The 17929-nt window shown below is 38.7% G+C and overlaps 1 protein-coding gene across 4 annotated transcripts in view; it reads left to right on the plus strand.

Moving 5' to 3' along the window:
* The window catches only part of MACC1 (MET transcriptional regulator MACC1), a 104705-nt gene that overhangs the window by 46334 nt on the left and 40442 nt on the right, over positions 1-17929 (plus strand). For 2 of the 4 annotated variants that reach the window (XM_086694681.1, XM_086694667.1), the window contains exon 2: positions 6534-6629. The exons of the other annotated variants lie outside the window; for them this stretch is intronic. The gene's annotated coding sequence lies outside the window, so the exon portion shown is untranslated. The remainder of the gene's footprint in view (positions 1-6533; positions 6630-17929) is intronic. 4 annotated transcript variants of the gene reach the window in all.

The raw sequence follows: 17929 nt of genomic DNA on the forward strand, positions 1-17929 counted from the left end.
GGCATTATTCACTAATTTATTCAGTAAACATTTATCCTACCCATGCTTTGATGAGTGCTGGACACGTAGAGTTGGAGGAGGTCATGTGACAAAAGAAGTGACCAATAAGTATATAAAATTGATAGTACAGTGTGAGAACTAAAATGGGTTTGCATAGGATAGAGATGCCTAACCCAGTCTGGGAAAGTGTAGCAAGGAGTGGGAGGGCCAGGGCGGGAGATACTTCAAGGTGGATTTGGGGATAAAGAAAATTTCCTAAAGAAATTGAATAACTATGTTTAGACTTTTTTTTTTTTTTTTAATTTGAGTAGAGTTGACATACAAGGTTACATTACTTTCAGCTCTACAATGTAGTCTTTGGACATCTCTGTATATTAAGCTGTACTCACAAGTGCAGCTACTATGTGTCACCATGCAACCCTATAATAATACCATTGACTATGCTGTACCTTTTATTCCTGTGACTTACTCATCGCATAACTGGAAGAAAACCTGTGTCTCCCGCTCCCCTTCACTCATTTTGCCCATCCTCCACTCCCCTCCCCTCTGGTGTTCTCTGTATGTATAGGTTAACATATACTTATTTCACTTAGCATAATACCCTCTAGACCCATCATGTTGTCACAGATGGCAAGATTGCATCATTTTATGGCCAAGTAATATTCCTCTCTGTGTGTGCGTGTGTGTGTGTGTGTGTGTGTGTGTGTGTGTGTGTGTGTATGTACTACACCTTTGTTCATTCATCTCTGAGTATAGTCTTTTATAGAATAGCATTTATTTGTATTTTTTTCCTGATTTCAAAAGTGTTGCATGTTCACTGTAGAAAACTTAAGAACCACAGTCATACCTAACAAGGATGTGCATCTTTAAGAATTGTGTGTATATCCTATCTTGTTATGACTATAATCGGTATTAAGAACGAATAATTTATAAAAATGTTATGCAATCATTTTAGTTCACCTAATAATATAGTACACATTTCTGTGTCATTGTATATTTTTCTATATAATATAATTTTAAGTTGCTCATTTGTCGGTGATATTATAATTTAACCAGTCCTTTAGTGTTGAAAATGTCTGTTTCCCCCCATATTTGCTATTTTGAATAGTGCCACATTGAGCATTATTGTACAAAAATCTTAGGACATATCTGAGTACTTTTAGAGATAAATTTGTAGAATCTGGATTATAGGTCATAATACCCACTAAAACTCCTGACCATATCATGCAAAAGAAGGAAAGTCCTCATATGATATTTAACTAGAAACTGAATTGATAAAACCTGCATTTTAGAAAGATTAGTTTTAAAATATTGGGAATGGAGAATAGGAAAGATTGGAAGCAGCAGACTGGGTAGGATTTATTGCAGAAACCTAGGTGAGGAAAAAAATAGAGCCTACACAAATGAGGGGTAGTGTTGGGAATTAGTGTTGGAATATGGCAGACATTTTTAGAGATATTAATTTTGCAGCAATTAGCAGATTAGGGGGAGTGGCTAGGGGGCAGGAATGGGGTCAAATTGTGGATTACCTCCTTGTTTCTGACATAGGTAACTAACTGAATGGATGGTGGTGTCCTTGTTCCCTTAGATAGGGAAGATAAGAGAAATAGATTTGGGAGCATAGATAGGTGAATTCATTTGAGGCTAGTGGACTTTGACCTGCCTGTGACTATTCACATAGATAAATTTTAAACAGTAGGACAGGTCTAGGAGTCAAGGGTATAGATAAATCAGAGAAAGATGTGGAAGTCAGCAATCCTTAGATATAGCTACAGTCATGGGTCAGGGTGGGATCTCCCAAAGGTATTGAGGACTGCACATGAGAAGAGTAGGAGGTTCATGGTGGTGCATTCTGACATAATAACATAAAGGTTTAATCAAAGGAAGAAACAACCATTATGAAGACTGTGGAGAGGCCAGAGAAATAGGAGGAAATTCATTGGAGAGTAGAGTGAGTGAAGACAAAGGAGGAGAACTTCCAATAAGGGAGAAGTTAGCAGTGAGTGTCACATGTCAGAGTAAGGCCTTAACAATAATGAAAGGTGGCCTTTAAATTTCAGTGGATGTCTTGTCTAGAGCAGTTTCAACAGAGCAGCAGGGACAGACACCAGAATGCTAAGACTAGACCTGTGTTTCAATGACACGACTTTTATGGCAGTGGGCAGAATCGTGCAGGAAGGGGAGAGACAAGAAAGTGGAAGACTAGTGGAGGAGGGATTGAGGTTCCAGAAAGGATGTAATAAGGCCTAACCTAGGGCAGTTGCCATGGCATTAGTTAGAAAGAGAATGTGGCAATAAGGTGTACCAAGTAGATGGATGTGATGTGTGTGAGAGATGATGCAGTTCAAGGGGGCTCCAAGATTTTAATTTGATATCAGTGAGAAGATTGCAAAACCATCAACAAATGCAGAGTTCCTGAAAAAAAGTAGGCATTTTTTTGGTGGAGATAAGGAAGGAGAGACGAGTTCAACCATGGATATGTTTGGTCTGAGGCGTGTATAGGAAGGTATAAGGCTATGGCAGTATTCATACTGAGATGTTCTGAAGGTGGCTGATAAGGTTCTGCAGCTCATAGCAGAGCTCTAGTTTAAAGACAAAAATAACTGAGTTTTTCCCATAAAAATGGGACATTGGAATCATAAGGAAGGCTGGAATAGCTCAAAGAGATCACTGAGAGTGAAAAGAACAACACTAACAACAACAAAATAAAGGGACAATATTTAAATAAACAGGTAATGCAAGTGGAGCCACTGAAGAAAACATGGAAAGCAAAGCAGGAAAACCATGAGGAGATTAATTGAAGAAATTAGAGAGAGAGTTTTAGGAAGCCAAGGTCATGACCAAATCAGCTGCAGGAGGACAAGCAGAAAGAAGACCAGGGAAGGCCTTCGGGATCTGGGCTACTTCTAACTTTTGCGTTATCTTGAAAAATACATTTTAGAATATTTATATTTTTCTGATACAGGGACTTATGCCATCTTCTAGGTGTTTTTCCCTTCTTAAATTTTTTTTTAATGTTTATTTGCTTGAGAGAGAGAGAGAGAGACAGAGAGACAGAGAGCATGAGTGGGGCAGGGGCAGAGAGAGAGACAGAGACACAGACCCAGGAAGGCTCCAGGCTCTGAACTGTCAGCACAGAGACGGGCGTGAGGCTTGAACTCACAAACTGCGAGATCATGACCTGAACTGAAGTTGGACGCTTAATCGACTAAGCCACCAGGCACCCCGTTTTTTTATCCCTTATTAATTTCTGTTTTTCCTTTTGGATGGAGTTAAATACTTAACTTTGTTTAATTCTATAACACACCTTTTGATTGCTCTTCCTGACTGAAGTTACAGGAAGTATTTTATGACCTCACGATACTAGAAACTAAACAGTTTTGATCTCATGAAAATTTATCAAAGGCAAAATTTTATGCGGGTTTCTCTTCTTTTGCCATTTTAGAGAAAATAAGTTGTGTTAATTCACATATCAATTCATATACCAAACTTTCTTTTTATTTACTGAAGTTTCCTCCTTGATGTCTATAGCTAAGTTTAATTCTAGACCCTCAGACTAAACTACTAGGAGGGTCCTCTATCCTTGTTTGATTGAAAAATAGCAAGTCTCCAGCAAAGTGAGCAGTGTCTGCCCACTGGGTGATTCTCTTTTTGGATTATTGCAATAAACTGAAAATTCAGTAAAAAAAAATTATTTGTTTTTGAATATCAAGAATCAAGCATCATTTTCCAGATGTAAAGTTAACTCCTCCGTATTTACACATAGCTTACAAACTTAAAGTGTGAATGTGGTTTTATGTTATGCCTATAATCCAGTCTATTTTTCTGTATTCTCCTGGAAAAAGAAAGCATGCTTGTTATAGCTCACCCATTTGCTCAAAAATACAGACTCATTTATTCTGTCTTTGGTGTTTCAGTCAGGTTTCCAAAGGTTGATGTTATAAATGAGCTGGTTGGTTTATTTTAGGTAGCGCATTTCACTCTGATTAGCATTTAGACAAATCTGTGTTAGGATGCCAGGGCTAAAAAAAAAAAAAAAAAAAAAAAAAAAAAGTGCTAGAGACTGTGCCAAATGGAAAGAGAATAGTATTTTTAAAAAATTGGACAATCAAGAGAGGCTTTAATATCTATTCAAAATGTATTTATAAGGATATTTAAAAAAAAACATAAAGTGATTCTTCCCCACAATGAAAAAATCCAGGTACTATATAAGCTGGAGAATGAAAAGTAAACTGAAACGCCAGATTTTGGGTTCCTAGTCTACAAACCCTTTCCCTGGAAGCGCAGCATGGCAGTTTTCAGTTTCTTTTGAATTCTTCTAGGAGTAGATATTCTAAACATATGGAGTGTTTGGTGCCCTTGATGTTTTTACTTAATATTTTGATGATTGACTCATATCATTGCATATGAAGATACCACACTCTTTTTTTTTTTTTTTACCACAATGATCATAGATACGTCAAAATTTATTTATTGGTCTCCTATTGGCAGTTTGCACGTACTTCCTACTCTTCAACTGTAAACACAGCTGCAGTGATCATTTTTACACAGTAACAGGATATTAAACTGGAAATTTTGGCTAAGATTCTAAGACAATTGATTTGAGATGCCAAGAAGAGGTATCTGACTAAAATTCCACCTGGGGATATTTTCACAGTTCTTGAGCTCCTCATTCACTTTCAGGTTATAAAGAAAGCTATAGGGAGAAAAAAAAATACTTGGAGGATTTTGTGAGAATGATTTTTAGAGAGCTACCCCAATGCAGAGGGGTAGAATATGAGGAACAGTACTTTTCATCTCAAGCTTTGAGGAAGTGGCTGTATTGCAAACTCCTGGAAAGCTTGATGTGTTTTTCTGGTAGAAAAACAGAGCTGAGGGAGGAGTAACTGACAGAAGAATTAGATGCATTGCTCATTTCACAAGTGGTGCAGTCATGAGTTTCTCAGGATCCCTTAGAGTTCACTTGCACGTGGATGCACGCACCCACATACCCCCTCACACACCCCACACAGTATCAGCAATAAATATCAGCAGAGACAAAACTAGCTTCCAGTCATACCAGTAGGGTAAAAATGCTCTGTTTTCTCTCTCCCTTTCTTTCCCCATTCTCTAACTTGGGAGACTTCAGTAACAGGAACTTGTAAGTTGGTGATGGAGGAGGTGAGGCTGGGAAAGAGAAGATGTGCACTGAACTCCCTCCCACAAAGGCTGTTAACCTGCAGGGCTAGGAGATCTGTTTTAAGATGGGAGATTAGTGTACTCATGAAAATATTGGATGGGACATTTTAATTTATGAAACAAAACTGCATTTTGCAACTTTAAGTAACCGCAGGATTTTCTTTAGGTCAAGAGTGACCAGAAGATACACGAGGCTAACTGGGGGATTTTTATCAGTGGTATTGGAAAAAACTCCCCCCAGTGAATACATTTTTAAAAGGAAAGTGATAGACAGAAATGCAGTTGCATTCTGATTCATCTCATGATTGTATTTAAAATGGTTATATATCTATCATTGCCTATATATTAGGAACCATTCTTAAATAAGTGCAATATACTAGTTTATGGATTTCCAGAGCAGAGTAGAGTTAACTAACTTTAAAAAGGAATAATTTAAAGTAAAACCATATTGTAGGGTGCACTTTCCAATATGGTGATCACTGGCACACGTGCCTTTTAATTAAAATGAATTAAATTAATTAAAATAAATTAAAATTAAAAATTCATTTCCTCAGTTGCACCACCATATTTCAAGTGTTTAATAGTTACATGTAGCTCTTGACTACTGCTCTGAGAGAGCAGCTTTGGAACATTCCTAAAACCACCAAATTTTTGGACCTTATAACAGACATTAAGCCACAGAATTCTTAAAAAAACACAGCAGCAAAGGCATAATTATTATTTCCACTTAATAGATGTAAAAATCAAAGATCAGAGAGGTTTAAGAACTTGATCAAGTTCTTTTATTCCAGGTCCCATGTTCTTTCCTCTAAAACACATTAGTCAACCCTCAAAACAAATATAACATATAAAATCATTTTCACTTTACTTAAGAATACAATGCGAATGTTCTGAAATCTAGAAATCCCTAAGGGAAGGAGTCTTTGCCCTTCTCTTTGTCATTACTATTGGTGGCAAACACCAATAGTATTTCTTGTTGTTAATACCTGCCATTTTAATGTCCATAAAATTTATTCACAGAGATTGATGCAACTAAAAGATAATTTTAATGAATGCAAAAGGTTTTAGTAGCAATAGCAAATATTAAATATCTGCACTTATCTATATTATCCCTTCCCTTCAGTAGGATTCTCTAAAAAGTTTCTCACTGACTTGGATATGTATAGATTGTTTTGACACTTGCTTTCTGTTGTTTTTACAAATGAAGATAAATGAAATTTATAATGAAACTGCTTCACACAAAACATCTAGTAGTGTGTTGGAGATGACTGTTTGGGAGGGAAATACAGGAGCATGGGGGGAAAAGGATAATTACCAGTAAGTGAGGTGTGAACACACACACCCTTCCTTTATAGGAGGCCAGAAAGGTCCAGCTGGTGCTTGGACTAAGGGGGGTTATCCCCAAGTTGCACGTCCTTGGAGGCCGAAGCTCAAAAACGGAATGTAAGGAGGTCAGTTGGGCTCTGTCTACTCTCCACTCTCATGACCATTTTCCTAGTTCAGGTCGCTGCCACTTCTTGTCTCTGGTTCTGCTCCACTTTTTCTCTCCATAGTTCTACAATTCAAATCATAAATAGGATCACATCATTGCCTTGATTTAAAGTCCTCTGTGTCTTCTTTTAGGCTGAAGTTCAAGTTCCTCAGATGTCTTATAAGGTCATTCACGACCAGCCCTGCTGGAGTCCATATCCTTTCCTCTTGCCACTTCTGCAGCCCTCTCACCAAACTCCAGTGTGGCTGGCATTTGAACACAGATATCACAATTTCATAAACACTACAGGATACTATGGGGCAGACAGGCCCAGGAACCTCTCCTGTCCTTATGATCCCAGCTGCTACTTTCCTCCCTCTCGTTTATTATAACTACAGACCGTGTCACCCTTCTTCTGGGTTGACCAGCATCCATCAAGATCATCTCTACATTTGATTCATCAATTGTGATGACTCAGTATCACTTCTCTCTCTTTAGAATATCTATTTTCAAATAAAGAAACATAAAAATAGACATCCATTCTACTAAATAATACCCAGTCATCTTTGAGGACTTCAAAAAGGGAAATGAAAAGGTTGGGTAGGCTCAGATTGACACTTACCTGAGTGCAGAATGATATTCCATGTTTCTAGGCTATAATGGCAAGGGATACCTTTAGGAGCCTAACTGCACATAAAGGGGAATATTTCTCCTGGCTCAAACAAACAGGAAATTAGATACTAATAGTTGTATGCATTGCTTTGGCTCCCTTCTTATGCAATTACATTGCTTGATCTCTCATGTCTCAAGTTGGGTTTGGCAGTTTCCTAAAGTTCAAATTCCCTGTGATTAACCTATGCACTCTTGCCTGTTGCAGTTTGACAGTTTATTTTCTTTCTTTTTTTTTTTTTTTTTTTAATTTTTTTTTTCAACGTTTATTTATTTTTGGGACAGAGAGAGACAGAGCATGAACGGGCGAGGGGCAGAGAGAGAGGGAGACACAGAATCGGAAACAGGCTCCAGGCTCTGAGCCATCAGCCCAGAGCCCGACGCGGGGCTCGAACTCACGGACCGCGAGATCGTGACCTGGCTGAAGTCGGACGCTCAACCGACTGCGCCACCCAGGCGCCCCTGACAGTTTATTTTCTATTCCAGGATGTGTCTTTGTGACCAGTAAGTTGGTTGAGAATGTTGATAACAGAGGTCTCTCAGTAACTTCTTTTCCTCTTGGATGCCGTCCCATTTTTTCTTTGGTTTTTATAGTTATTATTATTTTGAAATACAACTTAGTACTGTTTGTTAATGGAGAGGTGTTTTAAAATGTATCTGTAGCTATCCATTTCTAGTACTCTTTTAAATGAGCATATACGTGTGCATGCACACCAAATGGTAAAGCCCCTAGTTTTTCTTTATTCTCTAGCGTGCTAAAAGTTGTATAGGATATGGCTTAATCCCAGCCACTTTAAAATTCTGCTCAAAAGACTTTTTTCCTTTATGAAAATTCACAGCTTTCTTATTGATTCATTTTACAGAACACTTAGTTTTATTTATTTTTGAATTAAAAAATTTTTTTAAAATTTTTTTTAACGTTTATTTATTTTTGAGACAGAGAGAGACACAGCATGAATGGGGGAGGGGCAGAGAGAGAGGGAGACACAGAATCGGAAGCAAGCTCCAGGCTCTGAGCCATCAGCCCAGAGCCTGACGCGGGGCTCGGACTCGCGGACCGCGAGATCGTGACCTGAGCTGAAGTCAGACGCTTAACCGACTGAGCCACCCAGGCGCCCCTAAAAAATTTTTTAAATTTTATTTATTTTTGAGAGAGAGAGCCAGAGTGCAAGCTGGGGAGGGGCAGAGAGAGAGAGAGAGGGAGACACAGAATCTGAAGCAGGTTCCAGTCTCTGAGCTGTCAGCACAGAGCCCGATGTGGGGCTCAAACCCATGAGCTGTGAGATTGTGACCTGAGCCGAAGTTGGATGCTCAACCGACTGAGCCACCCAGGCACCCCTTACTTTTGAATTTATTTTAAACGTTATTTTTAAATAAAAATAACTATTTAGTTTTAAATTAAAATGGTCTTTTTTTTCTGAAAGAAGGTGGTAGGATTGAAAGTAGTTTCTCAAGTATTATTTTGGATGACACTTTCTGTATTCTTAACTCACCTCTGTAATTTCCTCTTCATTCATTTTGGTGTTTAATTCTCATGTTAATAAGTGCTCTGTTGTCACTGTGTGCTTCCTATTTAATTTGAGCAATTGTACTTATTCCCTTATTCCAGCCTTGTTCAGAGCATGGTTCTGAAGTGCTTACTTCCTGATGGTTATGTGATGATCTCCCTAGGGTTGATGGAGTGTGTGGAGGGGGAGGGTGGTGCTAGAGGAGGGGATTGGCTTCAGGATGCCAGCGTGTCCATCCTGCTGAGCAAGGAAGACAAGCCCTTTACCTGTGCATTTCACTGGTATCGCTTGGGTTGAACTGCTGCCTCCGACACTCTGACACTCCACCACACACCCTCAGGCCCCTTCTCTGTGTAATCCCCTTTTGCTTCCGATAGCTTTGGGTGGGACGGTGCCTACTTTTTGATATGTCTGGACAGGAGAAGGTCAAATCTGCCAACTCTTTATCTGTGGACCACATTCCCACCTCTGTAGCTAAGGATTTTTCCTTCTACTCCCAGCTTCCTTGTGCAAGCCTTGTATAAGCCACACACTCTGTGTCTCAATGTCTTATATGCAAAAAGAGCTCATAACATTGGCTACTTTTCTCCTAGGATAGCCCTGAGGATTAATAAGCTGGCATTCAAAAGCACAAGTGTCTGAGATGATAGGCCTTCCATAAATTCAAATTACCATTATTACCCTCCTCCCTTTTTACTGCCAGCAGAATAATAATTCATACAAGATCTAGTATTTATAGAGAGCTTTGCATTTTTAAAAGTATTTTATAATGTTTAATAATTTAGAAAAGCCTCCTTCTGCATAGTCTCATAATTGTACTTTTATGGACAAAGCATTTACTGAGTCTTCTGTAGATCTTTTTCATGAACTCTTCATTGTTATGCCAATTGATATTATTCTTTTATAGTCCTATTTTGTCTCTCATTTGAAAGATTTGTTTTATATCAAGGCTGATTGGGGTGCATGGGATTGATTATTCTGATTAACTGGATAATATATATGTAATTTGACTTATAAATTGGTGGCCCTCATAAAAATCTTGCTTCATTAGAGGAATACTGAAGAGATTTAAAATGAGGCTGAGATTTGAAAGGAGAACCCCAAATGGAGGCTAGGACCAGGTGCAGACTTCAGGAGATTATCAAGACAGGATTGAATAATCAAAGGGTGGACCCTGGACAAAATGTTTACTCGTCTGGGTAAGCCTTAAATGTTTACACTGACGAATTGATCCCCTTTCATCCTTTCATGCCCGCTAGGAGACCAACATCCATTAAACTCAAGTCTTTGGCAGTCCTGCTTTGTTCATTGTTTACATCCTGAAATAGCATGATTCTCTTGGCTCTTTATCCCTCTTGATCTCCCATGCTGCATTTGGATTCAGTGGCTAATTCTGTTTCAGAAAAGTCCCTGGGACTTTACTTACGCACTAGTTTAATTACTGCCAGGTTTTCCCCAGTCCTCATGAAAGGAGATCAGACGTTGCTTTGATCAATATCTTTTTGTCAGGGGTTTGCTTCTTTTCCCACCATTCTCCTCCATGCCTCAGGTATCCAATGTTCTCAGGAACCTCCAGATGTTGTAGTCTTCTTGAGGTTTCATTGCTAATACCCAAACTTCAGACCTTCCTGTTCTTCCCTCAACCTGAATGAGGCAGTGCCTGTCAGACAGGCAGAAGTCTGCCTTCATGACTTTGCTGTTTCAAGGTTTCACCGCTAGAGAGTGTGGTTTTCTTCGTATGATCCTTGAAATTGCTTATGTTGAAATGGTTTTTATCAAATAAATATTTCTATAAATGAAATTGCTTATATATTCTAGTTGAAAAAGTAAGCCTGTATATTGTAAGGAATAAAAATGAAAACAAAGAGTAATAACATTCCTCCTAAAAGCCACTATGTTAAGTCTCATATTAGATGACGAAAATTTATTCTGTTTCACCTGAAATTGAGTGTGAAGAATTGTGATTTTGAATTTTGCAGCTCAAATATGGCTTTTAAAACTTTCCATGGCATATCCAGAGTTTGTCTAAAATCTTTGTGCATAATGCAATTACATTCTATTTTCTTAGTTTTTGTCTGGAGACATTTGTAAAATAAACCATGCTTCCAAGTTAATTCATTCCTCAGTTAATTCACTCCTTAGTTCATTGATGGTGACTACATAAGAACGTGTGCAGGTTTTTCTAAATGTACAAAAGAATTTGATATGCACGTCGTTAAAAATCAAAGTCTGGCCAACTTTAAAAATGCCCAAGAAAGAAAAACAAGTTGTCACTAAGATTCCACAGTATCTTTATCTTAGCTATGCTTATTTAATATACAAAAAAATGCAGGGCCACATGATTCTTTACTCATAGGGTCAAAATATTAGATCTATTGGATTTGTACAGGGAACAGGCAAGTGACAGAGCCAGTGGAAAGCAAAACTGAAAAGAAGAGATAGCAGCTCCTTGCTGGATAGGCCTGGGAGGATGAAGAAAAGAGAGAGAACAGTGTTTGCTGCCTCACTGAGTTTAAGAAAATCTCAGAGTTTCTTAAATTTTTAACAAAATCCCAAATCACTCAACTCTATTCAAACACCACAATTTTGGGGCGCCTGGGTGGCTCAGTCAGTTAAGCGTCCGACTTCGGCTCAGGTCATGATCTCACAGTCCGTGAGTTCAAGCCCCGCGTCAGGCTCTGTGCTGACAGCTCAGAGCTTGGAGCCTGCTTCAGATTCTGTGTCTCCCTCTCTCTCTGAGCCTCCCCTGTTCATGCTCTGTCTCTCTCTGTCTCAAAAATAAATAAACATTAAAAAAAATTAAAAAAAAAAACACCACAATTTTAATGTTAATCCAAGATTGGGATTTATCTTTCTGTTGTAAAAGAAAATAAACATCTGGAAATCAGAGAACCTGAGATCTGGTATTGACCTTATTACCAACTAGGTAAGTGTTTTTAGATAACTCACAACTTCAATGTCTCAGTTTCCATATTTATAAAAGAAGACAAGTGAAGTTGAACAGTAGTGTTTAAATATGTACCATAGAGAACTAGGAATTCTGGAGAGTGACTCCAGAGTCCCTGTTACAGCGAACAGGGTGGATAGCAAGGTGAGGGTAGTGAGCTTTTATCCCCTTACCTTTCAACCAGATGAACTTTGCTTTTATTTATTTATTTATTTATTTATTTATTTATTTATTTTACAGCTATATCTTTCTAAGTTCTGGACACTATTTCCTTTAAAGAAATAGGTTATCCATGCATGAGAGAACTAAGTTAGAAACCATTAGATTAAATAATCAATAAGGTCTTTTCAGTTCTAAAGATATGTCTTCTGTGACTATTAATGATAATGTATACTGCATACAACACACATGCATATACATGTGCCAGTACACACTGTTACATATTTATATATTAACTTTACCCCATACAACTTGAAGTATCTAATCATAAACATAGACACAGAATAAAATTGAAAACCATTAAGAATAGAAGCTCAGCCTCACATAATAATGACTAAGTATGGTGGATTGGGGTTGGAGGAGGAGATAACATATCAAACAAACAAACCAACAAAACATGTACAAACTGCACAAATTTCATACGTGTCACATCTCATCAGTACCATGAATAAAAAACCAAGGAGATAATGCCGAGCCATCACTCTGTATAGGCCATTTTGATAGGAGCCTGGAGTAATATACTTTACTTTTTTTTTTTAATGTTTATTATTTTTGAAAGAGAGACAGAGTGCAGGTGGGGGAGAGGCAGAGAGAGAGGGAGACACAGAATGTGAAGCAGGCTCCAGACACTGAGCTGTCAGCATAGAGCCTGATGCGGGGATCGAACCCACATACCACAAGATCATGACCTGTGCCAAAACTGGACACTTAACCGACTGAACCACCCCGGTGCCCCATGCTTTACTTTAAAAAAAAAATGTTTATTTATTTTGAGAGAGAAAGAGATAGTGAGCAGCAGAAGATCAGAGAGAGAGGGAGAGAGAATCCCAAGCAGGCTCCACACTATCAATGCAAAGCCCCATGCAGGGCTCTATCTCACGACCCATGAGATCATAACCTGAGCTGAAATCAAGAGTCAGATGCTTAACCGACTGAGCCACCCAACCTTCCTATGCTTTGCTTTTAATGCTGCTTTTTGATTGGAACTAATTTAGGGATAAGACTAGAAGAAGACCAGTGTGCTGTGATTTGCATATCCCCTTCCATTATAAGTGTGGCTTTTTAATGGAAGTTATGTGGTAGGCAAGTTTAAATTCATCATGTGAGGACAAATCTGAAAGGAGGCTTTCCTTATTGCTCTTGAATACAGCAAAATGATGTGTTCTGTGGAAGTAAAGTGCCTGGAATGGTCTTGCCTGCATAGTTGCCTCCTGAACCTCAGCCAGAAGAGGCCATAGGTTGAGTTGGCTTAGAGCCAGCACCTGCGTGAGGTACAGTGAAAAGAGTGAGGCCTACTTACGAGGCTCTTTGTACTTCTGCCACAGGGTCAGTTTAAAATGTCTTTCCCTGTGTTACTCTAAAGAAAACTAAAAGGAAAGGACATGGGAGGTGATTGTCTAGGATGTAGTTTTCTAGTTTGGGGAAGAGATGAAAAGCTGGGTTCCGTGCCTGTGTCACCACTGAACTGTGTCAGAGCCTGGTTTTCTGTGCCGTTCTTTTCTAGCACCTAAAATATTATCATCTGAAATTTGATCATTTAAAACTGCGATATAAAAAAGAGATAAAACCCACTCAATGGTGTGGCTTCACAAGCTCCCTACCTTTTAAATGTACCCCATTTCATTTATGAGTAGAGTCCGATGGTGGTGACAGCAGACAGGATCTTGGTGATCACCTCCATTTTACAAATGGAGACATGAGGCTCTCAACAAGCAAGAAGTCACTGCAGTCATATAACTGGCCAGCCACAAGCCCAGAACTGGCCTCCAGATCCTGATGTTTCCCATACACCATGCCACAATATCCAAAAAATTATCACAAAAGCTAATGGTCTCTTTAAATATGTCTACTTGAAGGTGTATCTGTGTGTGTGTGTGTGTGCATGTGTGAGTGTGTGCGTGTGTGCAGAACCATATATCATAAATTTGATAGCTAAAAGATATGTTTGTGTAAAGATGGCAGATATGGAGATGGCAAACAGTGTTGGCCTTTTGATTTCTGACTCCTCTAACAGTTTTATTTTGCCATTCATGAGAACAAAGGGGAAGAGAAAGAAGACAAACTTCCCCAAGAGTCTGAGTTTACCTTCCTAATGACAAATTTATTTTCCCACATCACATTTTGCAAAGATAGGAGAAGTGGCCTTCTACAACCCAGTTTGCTTTCCTGAGATTTGGGCGTTACAGCAATTCCATGAGCTTAGCCACAGCTAATATCTCTTATTAAACCTCAGAAGCTGATTTCTGAGAGAGCTTGCATCATTTACCAATGACCATAATGGGATGTGACTTAGAAGAAAAATGTGAATTAAAAAAAATTAAAGACTAAGTTGCATCTCATGACCATCACCTCAACATAACCCATTTTCACTTCTCCAAATTTCTTTCCAGTTTTTATCTGTAATGTATACATTTCTATACTTGCAATCATAGTTTACATAAACTTTCCAAATTAGATTTTTCATTTAGCCATACTATAAACAATTCCTCATGTTGTTAGAGATTCGTAACTACTTTTTAAAAAGATGACATTGTGTCCTGACTTGGTACTTTATAATTTATTCAATTATTCATCTATTGTAGAACATTTGGGTTATTTTCAGTTTATTTTTCTATTATATATGATGCTGTGAGAAAGAGTTTTATAAACTTAGCCGTCCCTCTTCCTTGTGAACTATTTTCTTGGGGAAAATATAAATTACTGAGAAGGCTAAAAGAGTTTTAGGATTGTTAATGTGTATTCCCCAGGGCAGACTCTATTTTGTGGGGCCTGAAATTTATACAATTTGGGAAGGGGAACCTTTGATAAAAATAATACAAATTAAAAACATAAATTTTTAGGGGCTCTCCCAATGCCTTTAAGGGACTCATCACATTGACGGGCCATCAGCTAAACTTGTATCAACTTCATATAGTCAAAAGAGTTTCCCTCAAATATTGTATTAATTTTCAAATTCATCATTAAGATATGACAACACTTCGGGGCGCCTGGGTGGCTCAGTCGGTTGGGCATCTAAGTGCAGCTCAGGTCATGATCTCACAGTTTGTGAGTTTGAGCCCCATGTCGGCTCTGTGCTGACAGCTCAGAGCCTGGTGCCTGCTTCAGATTCTGTGTCTCCCTCTCTCTCTGCCCCTCCCCCACTGGCGCTCTGTCTCTCTGTCTCTCAAAAATGAATAAACGTTAAAAAATTTAAAAAAAAAAGATATGACAACACTTCATTCCTGAATACTATGTTTCTATGACTTAATTACATTAGCTAGAATAACCTGGTTACCAAAATATGAATAATTTGCTTTGGTGTGCATGTTTTTGCTTATTAGAAAGACCATGTTCCATTATCTCTTGCTATGTAACAAACTATCCCAAAACTTTAGTGACTCAAAATAAGCATTTTATTATATCTCAAAATTTGATAGCTGAAAGATTTAGGTAAGGATTGGCTGAGTGGTTTTCTGCTCATCGTGGTATGGGCTGTGGTTCTCGGCTTGCAGATGGGCTGGTCTGGAGGGTCCAAGGTGGATTCACATTCATGCTTGGAACCTTGCAGGGGCTGACTCGGAGTCGGGGCTCAACTGGCACTGTTGACAAGAGCACCCATACATAGTCTCTCCGGCAAGGTGGCTGCAGGGCAGTCGGACTTTTTACATGGCAGCTGGTTTCACCCAGAGTAAGTTTTTAAGGAAACCTGGGCCCAGGCTGCAAGGTTTGGTGTGATTTAGGCTTGGCAATCCCAGCTATCCAGCAGAGCACAAAGGCTAATGTAGATTCACAGGGTTTCGCAAAGAGGAGACTAGAAAAGAATAGAATTAGAGGTCATCTTTTTTTACCAAAGTCTAATAATTTTTTTTTGTTTGCTTACCTCTTGCATAAGTTATCTGTTCATGAACATTATATGTTGGAATTTGAACAGGTTTAAGTAAAACATTAACATGGTTTCATGAAAGTAAGAAAAGATAGATATCATTTTGTAACTTGGAAAAATTGACTAAATGTGCCTTTATTAAAGTTGAAAAATTGGAATTTTTTTAATAGTAGGCTTAAATAGGGGCGCCTGGGTGGCTCAGTTGGTTAAGCATCCAACTTCAGCTCAGGTCATGATCTCACGGTCCATGGATTCAAGCCCCGCGTCGGGCTCTGTGCTGACAACTCAGAGCCTGGTGCCTGCTTCAGATTCTGTGTCTCCCTCTCTCTCTCTGTCCTTCCACCACTCACACTATGTCTCTCAAAAATGAATAAACGTTAAAAAAATAGTAGTAGTAGCTTAAATAAAGTCACTAGTTTATTATCATATATTATATATTACATATTATATCCTTCTGTTATGTCTTCTGTTTAGAGCTCTCTTATCTATCTATTTATGTATTTATTTATCTATCATTTTATTCTTTTGGTAAGATGATAAAAGTGAGATGCCAAATTCTCACTGGCATATTTAATATAACTATTTTAAATAAAATTACAGAAAAAATGTCATGGAAGATAGAAGAAGTGACAGCCATTTGCCTGTTTTCCTTTGGTTTCTCTTTTTGCTCTTCTGTGCTCTTCTATGTATTGTAGGTTTCTGATACTCCACAGATTACCTTCCAGGTTTTTATTTCCAGCAAAATTCCATTTAGGTCTTCCCAATGTGAGGTCCTAGCAAAAGACTGAGAAATGAAGGAGGAGAAAAGTAACTTACCTCCTGTTTTCAGCTTTTGGGCTCCATCTACATCAGTAAAGAGCTGTGGATTCCAGCATCCTCTGGCTATTCCAGTTATCCATAATACAGAATTCTTCCTTGGTTTCATGACTAAGGCCACCTCAGATATCATAGCACTTGCCAGGTGGTGCTCCCCTTGGCTATCCCAGAACCAGCAAGCAGATCCTGTTTGTAACAAATAAACATTATTTGTTTCAGGTGAGTCTACCTCCAAGTTCGTGGTAATGTGCCAAGAGAGGACACCATTCCCTTATTTCTAGAGGCCGCAAACACCGACCACATTGTTGCAGACCTTGTCTTAGAACTGGCAAATTCTCACACGACTAGCTGGCTGCTATAAGTCTCTGGTTTTTGAAAGGATTTGTGTCCTTTGTCTCGATGTTTCAGGAAAGCCTACCTGAAGAACATGTGAGCAGGTACCATGTGGTCTGTGTTCAGCAATGAGTAGCTGTGAACACACGTGTAAAAACTTCGGATTCTTTTCTAAAAGGTAGATTGAAAATGGTGCTTTGCTTTATGGAATAGTCACAAAAAGAATGGGAGTGAGTGGTACCCAGCAGTTCTGGGTATACAGGGCCCAGCCATGTTTTCAGACTGGTGTGTAACACACCTCGCACCAGCTTCCTTACCTCCAGCTGAGGTATGAGGGACCTCATATGGTTTCTCTTCTCCTTACAGGACCCTGTAGGTGTTGTGTTACTGCCAGTCATTTGTAGACATGGATAAAATGTCTAAGGAAGAATGTTTCAATTAGTGCAGCCGGTGTGACAGAAAGGCGAGCAACTCATTCATGAAACATTGGAGCTTTGTTTTTTGAGTTTTTAATACCCTCCCTTGTTCCCTGCTTTGTGTCACAGTACCTGTTGTGTTTTGAAGGAAAGATTGTATTTTCACAAAACATTATTGGGAGTAATGCTTGTTTTTCTTGTCCATGTCAAATTGAATTTTGTAACTGCAGAAGTCACAGGAATATGTCCACTGATCATTGTGTCATTAACCGTTCACAGGCGGGCTCTCAAAAACGAAAAAGTGGGTTATTCTTAGGAAAAAAGCTTGTGATAAAAACCTTTCCTTTTTTTCTGGTTGACAAAAACTAACAGATTTTGCCTTTGTTGCCATTTGAAGAAATGAACTGCTTTAGAATTTTCATGCTTTGGACTTTAATCTGTGTTGGGGCACCTGGGTGGCTCAGTAGGTTAAATGTCTGACTTCAGCTCAGGTCATGATCTCACGTTTTG

Source organism: Puma concolor, chromosome A2 (assembly GCF_028749965.1).
Source record: "Puma concolor isolate L17-30 chromosome A2, mPumCon1.1.hap2, whole genome shotgun sequence".
Classification (NCBI taxonomy): domain Eukaryota; kingdom Metazoa; phylum Chordata; class Mammalia; order Carnivora; family Felidae; genus Puma; species Puma concolor.